We start from the raw sequence: 12,041 nt of genomic DNA, 5'->3' as shown, positions 1-12,041 counted from the left end.
CCACTTAATTAAATGGTGGTTTAGATAAAGATTAGGAGGAAAGAATGTTCATTTGGATAAAAACATTTATAGATCACTACTTTATAACAGAATATGTTCTACATTATTTTGATTCTTCAGTATAAAATGGAAGGCAAATTAAGCAAATATATTTGAAATATTGGGGTAAGGAAGACAACTCTTAAAACTCACACCAAAGTTAGAAATTGTCATGAAAGTGATTGGTAAATTTACCTTTATAAAACATTTTAAATTTCTTATAGTAAAACTCATCATTAACAGAGATAAAAGACGAACAGCAGACTAAGAAACACTTGCAACATTTAAAGAAGTTAATTTCCTTAATTTATGGACTGTTAAAAATTTATGAAATATGGAAAGAGATTCTCTCATACATTACTGGCTGAATCTAAATTAGAGGGCAGTTTGTTAACTGTCAAAATTTTAAATGTACATATGTATATCTTTGAAACCAGCACTTCCATTTCTTAGTATTTTTTCTTTTTTTTTTTTTTTTAATAAATTTATTTTATTTTTGGCTGTGTTGGGTCTTCGTTGCTTTGCGCGGGCTTTCTCTAGTTGTGGTGAGCGGAGGCTACTCTTCGTTGCAGTGCACGGGTTTCTCACTGCAGTGGCTTCTCTTGTTGCAGAGCATGGGCTCTAGGTGTGCGGGCTTCAGTAGTTGTGGCACTTGGGCTCAGTAGTTGTGGCTTGCGGGCTCTGGAGTGCACGCTCAGTAGTTGTGGCGCACGGGCTTAGTTGCTCCGCAGCATGTGGGATCTCGCTGGACCGGGGCTCGAACCTGTGTCCCCTGCATTGGCAGGCAGATTCTTAACCACTGTGCCATCAGGGAAGTCCCTCTTAGTATTTTTTCTAAGGAAGTAAGTGGATGAGTGTGTAGGATCACTGCAGTGTTGTTTAGAATAGTGAAAAATTTGAACTAATCTAAATACTATTTGGGGGTTGATTTTGGAATTTAGGTATGTTCCTTTAGTTGAACATTATGATTCTTAGGAATTGTTAGCATTCTCATAATTACTTAATGAATAATGGTTCCATCTCTTCATTATCTTTGGGAAGTTTTTAAAGAAAAAACATTTTTATAGAAGCAGCTGTCATATATTGGAAATAAGAGTTAATATTTTTGAACATTTATATGTGACAGGTCCTGGACCAAGCATTTTACATGTGTTACCTGACTTAATTTTTTAACAGACCAGTGTGGTAGATAGTAATTGATCCCCACGGAAACTTGAGTATCAAATGGCTCGTAAGCAGGGTGATATAGTGGGGAAAGTCATAATATCTGTGTTCTGATCTCAGCTATATTATTTACTTAACACTTTATAGATACTTTGCCTGTCTGTAAAATTAAAATAGTAACATCTCAGGTATTATTGGAAGATTACATGAAAAAAATGCATTTGAAGCACAGAATTTATGGAAGAATTTAAAACATTCAAATTTTAATTGGAACCTTAAAGGTGATAAAATTGAATCAGATATTATGACCTATTCAAAGTCAGGCAAAGTTTGTTTTTAAAAAATAGAGTACCAACCTCTGAATAACTTGATGATGGTCTAGATTCTGTACTTTATTTTCAGTCTTTAACCTATTAAAAATGGGTAAATTAGAGAGAGACTTATTTAAAAGTTATATTTTGGGAAAGCAAAGAATTGAACGAATGAAAGGAAATGAAATTCGTTGTTGGTATTTTATTTTGCATAAACATAAAGAAATCTTTAAATTACATCACTTAGCAAAATTATTCTTTGCTTCACCACCCCAAACTAAAGTAGCATAGCTAGTAAAAGGTGTATTTGTGTTACCAAAAATTTGTTGTCATTGTCTGAATTTTTTCAAATCAGTAGCTTCAAGGTTCCCAGTCTTTTTTTTTTTTTTTCCCCATCAGTTGTCCTTAGGGCCTTCTAGAGGCAAGTTGGTTGTTACTGTAAGCTGCTTCTTGTAATCATGCCATTTCTTGTAAATTGTCTTTAAGAAAAATGATTATTCATCTTTGCTTCCATTTATTTCTTTAAAAATCTGAAAATAATAGATCTGAGCAACCATTTGAATAACTAACTATATATAGTGATTTGCTAGGTTTTGGGCAACTGCAAAGGAATAAAGGAGTTGATGGTATAGTAAGAGAATCATGTCAAATATGAAGCATGTTATGAGTATTAAAGACAGAGGATCATATATAAATGAGAGGCCTTGGAGAAAGCTTCATGAAGCTGGGTCGTTTGAGGTGTACCTTGAAAGATGATTAGAATTTCAGTAGATAGAAGTAAAAGAAGAGCAGTTTGGGGGAAGGTAATGATAAGAGCACAGCTATGAGTGCAAGAATGTTGAAGGCAGTGGTGTTCCAAGCTTTTAAAAAATAAAGATATCAGGCCTCACCCTAGAAATTATGATTTAATGGCAAGGTGAATAGAAAGGATTGAGTATGTGGGAGATAATGTGGGGAGATGATTTATGAGATTTGGTAACCAGGTTTTAATGAGAATTTAGGAAGTAGAGATTATGCCACTTCTCTGACTATATCATTCTACTTTTTGAAATCATGTTTTATTGGTGAATTCATTGCAGGAACAGATTTCTCACCTCCTGTACCACTATCAAGACTACTCAGTCTATACATCAAAACTTCTGCATCATTCCTTCCCAGTCAGTACTACTGTTACTCAAAATGTAGCCTGCAGACTGGTGCTAGTTTACCGGCTGTTTATTACAGGTCTGTAACATGTTAAGTGCAGAAATTGAGGTGTTGAGAAGCTCATCTCAATTTGATAGTGCTGTGACATCCAATCGTGTGATTAGGGACTTGTCTTGTTGAATAGAGTATAGACCATTCTAGGTGCTTTTCACTTTATTTTCTAGTAATTTATTGTAAAGCTTTGGTTTGTGTTGAATTGGAAGTTAAAAAATTTAAAAAAACTGTCCCTTTATAGATAATTTGAGAAGCATGGTCTATACAGTGTTTAAAATTCACTTTTCCCATTCTAACTCATTCTGCTTTTATCCTCTGTTGTTTTAAAGTATATTTTCTTTTCCTAGTGTAATAGTATTTACTTCCCCTTACTCATTTTAAAATATGCATATGTTTAACTATTTTCAGTATTCAGAAGGATGCCTTTGAGTTTAGGGATATGAATTGAGAAACTATTTTCTATTTTGGAGGTATAGAACTGAATCCAGAACATTAGTAGTACTGTATTTTGATTGCTCTCCTATTGTCTGACTACTCAATTAAAAAAACAAACAAAGAAGACATTCTTTTATATAATAGTTGTATTTTATATAATAGTTGTATACTAGGAACTGGCTAATCTTTGGCCCTGTAAAAGTGAAGGTAATACATTTGCTTGAAGTAAACATCTGTAATTGGTGATTAAACAGTTTGTAATTTCTAGATTTAGGAAAAAAGTATTTTTTCAGTCTGATTTCCATTAATTCTGTTTCTTTTCAGATTAATTCTTTTCAGACTAGCCAAGAAGTTCTAGCTTTTAGATTTAGTTAGTCAGATAGGGTCTGGCAGATCTCACAAATTGGGATGTCAAGGAGTTGAATATTAGGCTAGCTAAAAGAGATAGATCAGTAAAACAGAAACCTGTAAAACACCCATTAGTAGTCACTCCCCATTTCCCCTTACTCTCTAACCCTGGCAACCATTAATTTACTTCTATCTCTATGTATTTGACCACTCTAGATGTTTCATATAAATGGAATCACAAAATATGTGGTTTTTGTGTCTGGCTTCTTTCACTTAACGATGTTTTCAAGGTTCATCCATGTTTTAGCCTGTAACAGTATTTCATTCCTTTTTATGGCTGAATAATAACTATGGATATACCATATTTTATTTATCTCTTCATCAGTTGATGGCCATTTGGGTTGTTTCCACTTTTTTACTGTTATGAATAATGATATGAACGTTTGTGTGGTCATATGTTTTCAATTCTTGGGTATATACTGTTCTAGGAGTTGAATTCCTGGGTAATATGTTAATTCCATATTTACCTTTTTGAGGAATTGCCAAACCCTTTCCAAAGTAGCTGCATAATTTACATTCCACCAGCAATGTATGAAGGTATTGTAATTTCCCAACACTTGTTACTGCCTGTCTTTCTGGGTATAGCCATCATAGTGGATGGGTAGTGGTATCACATTTTGATTTTGATTTGCATTTCCCTGATGGCTAATGAGGTTGAGTATCTTTTCGTGTGCCTATTAACCATTTGTATACCTCCTTTGGAGAAATGTCTATTCAAATCCTTTGCCTATTTTTAATTGGGTTATTGTTTCTTTTGTCAGATATACAATTTGCAAATATTTTCTTATTCTGTAGATAGTCTTTTCATTTTTTTTACAATGCCCTTTGAGGTAAAACAATTTTGAGTTTTGATGAAGTCCAGTTTATTTTTTATTGTTTCTTGTGAATTTGGTGTCATATCTAAGAAACAGTTGACTAGTCCAAGATCATGTTTTCTTCTAAGAGTTTTATAGTTTTAGCTTTTACATTTAGGGCTTTGGTCCATTTTGAGTTAATTTTTGTATATGGTATGAGGTAGTGATCCTGCTTCATTCTTTTGCATATGGATATTCAGTCGTCACAGCACCATTTGTTGAAAAAACTGTTTTTCCCCTGTTGAGTTGTCTTAATACCCTTGTTTAAAATCATTTGACCATCAGTGTAACAGTTTATTTCTGGACTCTCAACTTTATTCCACTCATCTGTATGTTTATCCTTATAGCAGCACCACCCTATCTTGATCACTGTAATTTGTAGTAAGCTTAGAAACTGGAAAGTGTCAATTCTCCAGCTTTGTTCTTCTTTTTCTTCTCTTTTTTTCAGTTGAAGTATTATGGTATTATTGGTACATAACATTATGTTAGTTTCAGGTGTACAACATGATTTGATATTTGTATAGTTGATGTTTGTCACCAGATACATAATTAAAACATTTTTCTTTTCTTGTGGTGACAACTTTTAAGATCTATTCTTAGCACTTCTCAAATATGCAATACAGTGTTAACTGTAGTCACACATGCTGTACATTCCCCATGACTTATTTATTTTATAACTGGAAGCTGGTACCTTTTGATGTTCTTCTTTTTCAAGATTGTTTTGATTATTCTGGGTCCCCTGTGTTTTCCTATGAATTTTAGGATCAGCTTTTCAATTTCTGCAAAAGAGCCACTTGGGATTTTGATAGAGGTTGCATTTAATCTTTAGATATATTTGGGAGAATATTGCTATCTTAACAATATTGTGTCTTCCTATCCATGAACATAGAATATCTTTCAGTTAGTTTAGATCTTCTTTAATCTCTTTCACTGATGTTTTATAGTTTTCAGTGTACAAATCTTACATTTCTTTTGTTAGATTTATTCCCAGGTATTTTATTCTTTTCGTGCTTTGTAAATGAAGTTGTTTCCTTAATTTCACTTTTGAATTATTCATTGGTGGTGGGTAAAAATGCAATTGATTTTGTATATTCATCTTGTATTCTTCAATCTAGCTGAACTTGTTTATTAGCTTTTATAGATTTGTGTGTGTGTGTATTCCTTAGAATTTTTTATATACAAAATCACGCCATTTGTGAATAGAGATGTAATGCTTCTCACTTTATAGTGTATATGGTTTTTATTTATTTTCATGTGTAATTTCTTTGGCTAGAACTTCCTGTACAGTGTTGAATAAAAGTGGCAAAAGCAGACATCGTTGTCTTGTTCATGTTTTTAAGGGTAGAACTTTTGGTCTTTTACCAGTCAGTATGAAGTTAGGTGTGGGTTTTTTATAGATGCCCTTTATCAGATTGAGGACATTACTTTTTATTCCTAACTTTTTGAGTTTCTTTATCATTAAGGGATGTTGGCTATCGTCAAGTACTTTTTCTGTGTCTGTTGAGACTATCACATAGGTTTTGATCTTTTTATTAATATGGTGTATTGCATTGATTGATTTTTGTATGTTGAACTGACCTTGCATTCTGGGATAAATCCCACTTGGTCATGATGTACAACTCTTTTAATATAGTGCCATATATTGCCATATTCAGTTTTCTAGTATTCTGTTGAGGATTTTTGTGTCTTTATTCATAGGGAATATGGGTCTGTAGTTTTCTTTTCTTGTAATGTTTTTGTCTGATTTTGGAATGAGGGTAATACTGGCCTCATTGATACAGTTTGAAAGTGTTCACTTCTCTATTCTTTGGAAGAGTTGATAGAATTCACCTATGAAGCCATTTGGGCCTGGACTTTTCTTTGAGGTCAGTTTTCTTTATTACTCAGTCCGTCTTTTTACTTTTTATAGATCTATTCAGATTTTCTATTTCTTCCTGAGTCAGTTTTGGTAGTTCATTTTATGTCTTTTCTTTGAATTTGTCCATTCCATGTAGGTTACCTAACTTGCTAACAACAAATGCTCATAGTATTCCCTTAAGATATTTTCCATTACTGTAAGATTGGTAGTAATGTTCTCTTTTCCAGATTAGTGATTTGAATCATATCTCTCTTTATATTGGATAGTCTAGCCAAAGATTTGTCAATGTTGTTATCTTTTCAAAGAACTAATTTTGCTTTCATTGATTTCTTGGTATTGTTTTTTTTCTCTATTTTACTTATCTCCATTCTAATCTTTATTATTTCCTTTCTTCCACATGCTTTTGCTTTTTGTTTTCTAGTTTTTTAAAGTGGAACATTAGATTATTGATTTTGAGATGTGCATCGAGGTGTTTATTAAAGCTATAAATTTAGCTCTAAGCACTGTTTTAGTGGGTTGCCATATATTTGGTATGTTGTTTTTTCATTTACAGGTCAAAGTATTTTTTACAGTGGATTTGAGTTACTATCTAGAATCCTTTCATTTCATCTTGATGGACTCACTTTAGTAATTTTTATAGGACAGACCTGCTAGCAACAAATTCTCTCAGTTTTGGTGTACCTGAGGATGCCTTAATTTTGCCTTAATTTTTGAGGACAGTTTTGCTGGGTATAGAATTCCTGGTTGCCAGGTGTTTTCTTTAAGCTCTTTGACTATGTCATCTCAGTGACTTCTGGCCTTCCTGTTTTCTGATGACAAATCAAATATTTTTCTTATTGAGGCTTTCTTGTTAACTGATGTGTTGCTTCTCTCTTGGTGCTCTCAAGATTCTTTTTGTTGTTACCTTTTGACAGTTTTGTTATGATGTGCTTAGATACGGGTCTCTGAGTTTATTCTACTTCTAACTTATTGAGTTTCTTAAATGTCCACATAAATGTTTTTCATGAAATTTGGAAATTTTTCAGCCATTATTTCTTGAAATTTTTCTGTCTCTTTCTCTCTTTTCTCTCCTGGGTCTCCTGTTATATGTGTATTGCTGCATTTGATGGTGACTTAGAAGTCTCTGAGGCTCTGTTCATTTTTCTTCATTATTTTAAAATTCTGTTCATGAGACTGGATAATCTCAACTAACCTAATATCTTTTGAGTTTGCTAATTTTTTATTTTGTCAGTTCAGATGTGCTCTTGAGCTTTTAGTGAACTTTTTATTTTGTATTGTACTTTTAAACTCTTTTATTTAAAACTTAATTTCTGCCTCATTATTGATATCCTCTCCTTGGTGAGATGCCATTCTCACACTTTCCTTTAGTTCTTTAGACATGGTTTCCTTTATTTTTTGGAACATATTTAAAACAGATGATAGTGTTTGCCTAGTAGATCTAATGTTTGTTCTTCCTCAGGGACAGTTTCTATTGACTGATCTTTCTCCTGTACATCAGGCATACTTTTGTTTTGGTCACAGTCAGTTGATTTTTTACAAAGGTGCCTAGGCAATTCAATTGAGAATTGAAAATGATTTTAACATCAAAACAAACAATGCTAGAAATATTGGACAGCTGATAACAAGGAACAAATTATTGATACGTGCAACAATATAGATAAATCTCAAAATGATTATGCTAAGTGAAAGAAGCCAGTTTAAAAAAGAGTAAATACTCTATAGTCCCAATTATATACAAATTCTAGAAAATGCAAGCTAATTCATAGTGACAGAGTAGTAGTGGTTATCTGGGGATGGGGAAGGAAGGGATGGATTACAAAGGGGCACAAGGTAACTTTGCAAATCATGGCTATGTTCATTACCTTAATTGTTTATCTGGTTTCCTGGATGCATACATATGTCAAAACTCATCAAATTGTTCACCTTAAATATGTGCAGATTATTGTATGTCAATTATATTTAAATAAAGCTGTGAAAGGCAAAAAAAATGCTCCTGAATGGAGGCGAGGAGGTGGCCACGTGTGGGCCGGCAGAGCACATGTCCTCTTCTCCCCCTGCAACAGTTACTAGGAGGACAGCCTCAGCCTGGGATTCTGAAGGACCAGAAAGCCTCTCAGCCAAAGTCGTGGCATGAAGTGTTGGAGACCACGGGCTCCCTGCCGCTGGAGGTGTGGCAGAGGCTGGCCTGGTGGCCTTTGGAGTCCCTAATGCCTCTGGGACCAGGATCTTGTGGCTTGGCAGGAGGCGAGTGTGCATCTAGGGGAGGGAAGATGCTCGGGAGGGATGAGGACCAGGCTGCACCTGGCCTATGTGTGCCTTGTCCATGTTGCCTTTCTTTTCCAACACCACCTCCAAGTCCGTGTTGGGCTCCTCGTCCCAAGGTTCTCCTCCTCCTCTGCTCTCCTGCCTCTTCTTCCTCTTCAGAGCTGGCTGCTCAGTGTCTGCCTGCTCTGCCTTTTTCTTGGACTTCATTTTCTTCTTCACAGTAGCCTTGGGGCCATCTCCTATTGGGATGTATTCTGGAGCTTCAACTTTGACTGGCTTCTTTTTACTTTCTTTCCTAGGGCTGCTCACCCCGGACCTGGAGAGCTCAGGGTGCCCCAGGAGGGTATGTCCCTCCTGGTGGATTTTCTTTTTCTCCTTCATCTTCACGTTGCTTCATCTTTACGTTGTGTTCCCTGGGGCTCCCCTACTTCTGTTTCTGTCCCGAGGCTGCCTGCTCCCAGATGCCATCTTTCCCAACTGAGCAAGTGTACAAAGCATCCCTGGCCTCTCAGAACCAAGGGTCCCTGGCTGAGAAGGCTGTAGCTTCCTGGGCCTTTTTCTCCTTCTTATGTTTTTTGAGCTTCTTGCCAACTCTGGTACCTCCTCGACCTGCTTGGGGTCTGGGGAGGTCTTCACCCTCAAGCCAGGGGACATGGACTTCCTCTTCTCCCCACTGAGTGACTTGAATGGACCAAGTGCCTGCTTCCTGGGGCTGGGTGATGGCTCAGTCCGTCCAGCATGTAACGTGGTCTCAGGTTCTAGGGGCTCCTCACAGACAGGGCTATGACCGTTCTTTTTCTTCACTAGAGGTATTTTGGGTGCCTGCTCTTGGACCACATTCTTCGAGGGTGGTGTGGCTCTTGTGGGACAAACCTCTGCGAAATAATTGTCACTATTTAAAACCTAGTATTGAGTCTCTGGTTCTTTGACTACTTTCTTTTTCTTCTTCTTCTTTTTCTCTGGGAGCCCAAGGCCCAGGTCTCCTTTGTGAGTCTTAGTGATCATTCCCAAAGGCCAAACTTCCCTGCCTCCACATGAGAGCTGGGGCATACTTTCCTTTTTAAAAAAAAAAAATTATTTATATTTACTTATTTATTTTTGGCTGTGTTGGGTCTTCATTGCTGCACGCGGGCTTTCTCTAGTTGGGATGAGTGGGGGCTCCTCTTCGTTGCGGTGCATGGGCTTCTCGTTGCAGTGGCTTCTCTTTGTTGCGGAGCCCAGGCTCTAGGTATGTGGCTTCAGTAGTTGTGGCACGTGGGCTCAGTAGTTGTGGCTCACAGGCTGTAGAGCGCAGGCTCAGCAGTTGTGGTGCACGGGCTTAGTTGCGCCGCAGCAGGGGCATACTTTCTTGTTTCTTTGTGTGTCTTGTAATTTTGTTGATAAACTGACATTTTAAATAATACAACAACTCTGGAAACCACTTTCTCCCTCTCCCCCAGGGTTTGTTGTTGTTTCTATTGTTATTGTTGCTGTGTGATTCTTTAATGGCTTTCCTGAACTAACTCTGTGCAGTGTATTTTCTTTCTCCTATGTGACCACTGCATTCTTTACTCCTTCAACTTAGTGGTCAGCTAATGACTGCACGGATACTTCCTTACAAGCCTGGAGTCAGTAAGTTTCCTAGTCTTTGCCAAGGGGCTCTCTGTGTGTATTGGGACATACTGTCAGTATTCAAGAAACAGTTTACAATACTTTTTTAGCCTTCACATCTTTCTTGTGTAACCTCAAGATCAGACAGAGGTGAAAGTTTAAATCTTTTTCCAGACTTTCCTTAGTATGCTTGCAGCTCAGCACATGGCTTTCTATAATCCCCTTAATATGTCATAGCTCTTTGAAGTTCCCTATGGATAGCACATTCCCTATATTTTTCCTTTTAAGTTTTTTTTTTGGTTAGTTGTTTGCCTCATCAGTGGTTGCTGCCTCAGGCAGCTGTGGTGTTAAGTAATTGCCACTGATTGTTTTCCACAAATGTCTCCGGGGAAAAGCTGTTGCAGTGTGTGAGTTCTGAGTTACCTCAAATAAAGACAAGCTTTGCAAGCTGGATTTTCGAAGGAGCAGCTAGATAAGTCAAATAATGACATTTCTCTTAGAGTGAAGCTTTGAAAGAACTCCAGTTCTGTTCTGACTCCTCCAGTGACCCATAGGCTGCTGATTCTCACTGTGATCCTGGGCTGTTGGTTTTTAAGGCTGCTATGGAGATGAGGATGGGGAATGGGAACACAGTAAGTTTGAAATGCCACAGAGCTAACTGTTCTTATTGAGATTCATCCATTTTTCTTGAAAAAATGTGCTTGATTGTTGCGAGCCTTTGATTAATTTCCAGGTCTCCGAAAAGGTTGATTTTTACTGTTTTTGCTTTTGTTTAGTTGTTTTTAATGGAGGAAGAGATTTTCAGAGTTCCTTATTCCACTAACTCACTGATATTACCTACTTATAACTTGCTTTTTAAACTATAAATACTTAGTGTTTTTCAGTTTTATTAAAATGTTCTTTTATGAATATTTTTAGTGGCTGCCTATTCATTTGTATGGATGTATCATAATTTATTTAGTTCCTTACTGTGTAGTGGGTAGTGGACAAGATATTAGGACGTTAGGGAAGAAAAATAGGACTTGTATATCATATGAAGGAACCCAGGCTTATCCTGTTTACAGTGGGAAACCCCTTAAGTATTTTAAGCTGATGAGTGATACCGGTAGTTGGACTCAGGTTTGGTAAATTATTCTGGTAGCAATATGTGGAGGATGGATAAAAAGTGGGCTTCAAATGGTGTGAGATTAGGTAGGAGGCTACTAATAAAATTCAGGCAAGAGGTCATGAAGTATCAAACTAAAAATTTTCACTATCTGTCCTAAAACTTCAGAATATCTATCTTAGCCTCTACAGGACTGTGTAGCTTTCAAATAATTCTTTAAAAATACTGTTCTTTCAGAATGAATTTGATTAAAATTGGTCACAAGGTTATATTATGCTTTGGCATACCACCTGAAGTGTAGGTAATATGGTGGTGTTGATTGAGGGCTCAGAAAAGCTGATTTGGAACTGTTTAATAGCTTTGTGTGACCTGGACTTGTTACTTAACTTCTCTCAGGCTTAATTTCCTCAGAAGGTGGAGATAATATACCTATTTCAGAAATATATTCGTGGAGAATGAGTAAGATCATGTTTGTGTAACTGTAAAAGTGCTATCAGTGCAAATGTAAACTATTAAGTAAACATAAGTGATTATAACTGTTTGCCTTTGCCTTATCTTTATGTCTCTATGCTTATAGTATGTTTGATAAAACAGAATTGACGTTGCTCTTAAACCAGACATTGTATCTTTATTAGATTCCCTTTTTCACTATATCTCCTCATTTCCTCCGTGCCTATGTCGAATCTTTGAAGGCAAGAGAATAATTTTTATTTTACTTTATGTTTATAGGTTTTTTTATGTCACTAATAATTTTTATTTTTATTATATATTGAAATAATATTTTTGATATATTGATTAAATATAATACATTC

The 12,041-nt window shown here is 36.0% G+C and overlaps 1 protein-coding gene and 1 pseudogene across 6 annotated transcripts in view; one reads left to right on the top strand and one right to left on the bottom strand.

Moving 5' to 3' along the window:
• The window catches only part of RALGAPA1 (Ral GTPase activating protein catalytic subunit alpha 1), a 218,035-nt gene that overhangs the window by 18,271 nt on the left and 187,723 nt on the right, over window positions 1-12,041 (top strand). The window lies entirely within an intron of this gene.
• Window positions 8,526-9,569, bottom strand: LOC133085775 (lysine-rich nucleolar protein 1-like; annotated as a pseudogene).

The sequence above is a fragment of the Eubalaena glacialis genome, chromosome 2, assembly GCF_028564815.1.
Source record: "Eubalaena glacialis isolate mEubGla1 chromosome 2, mEubGla1.1.hap2.+ XY, whole genome shotgun sequence".
NCBI classification, from domain to species: Eukaryota; Metazoa; Chordata; class Mammalia; order Artiodactyla; family Balaenidae; genus Eubalaena; species Eubalaena glacialis.
The sequence above is the reverse complement of the archived record's forward strand: the minus strand, read 5'-3'. Positions and strand labels throughout refer to the sequence as shown.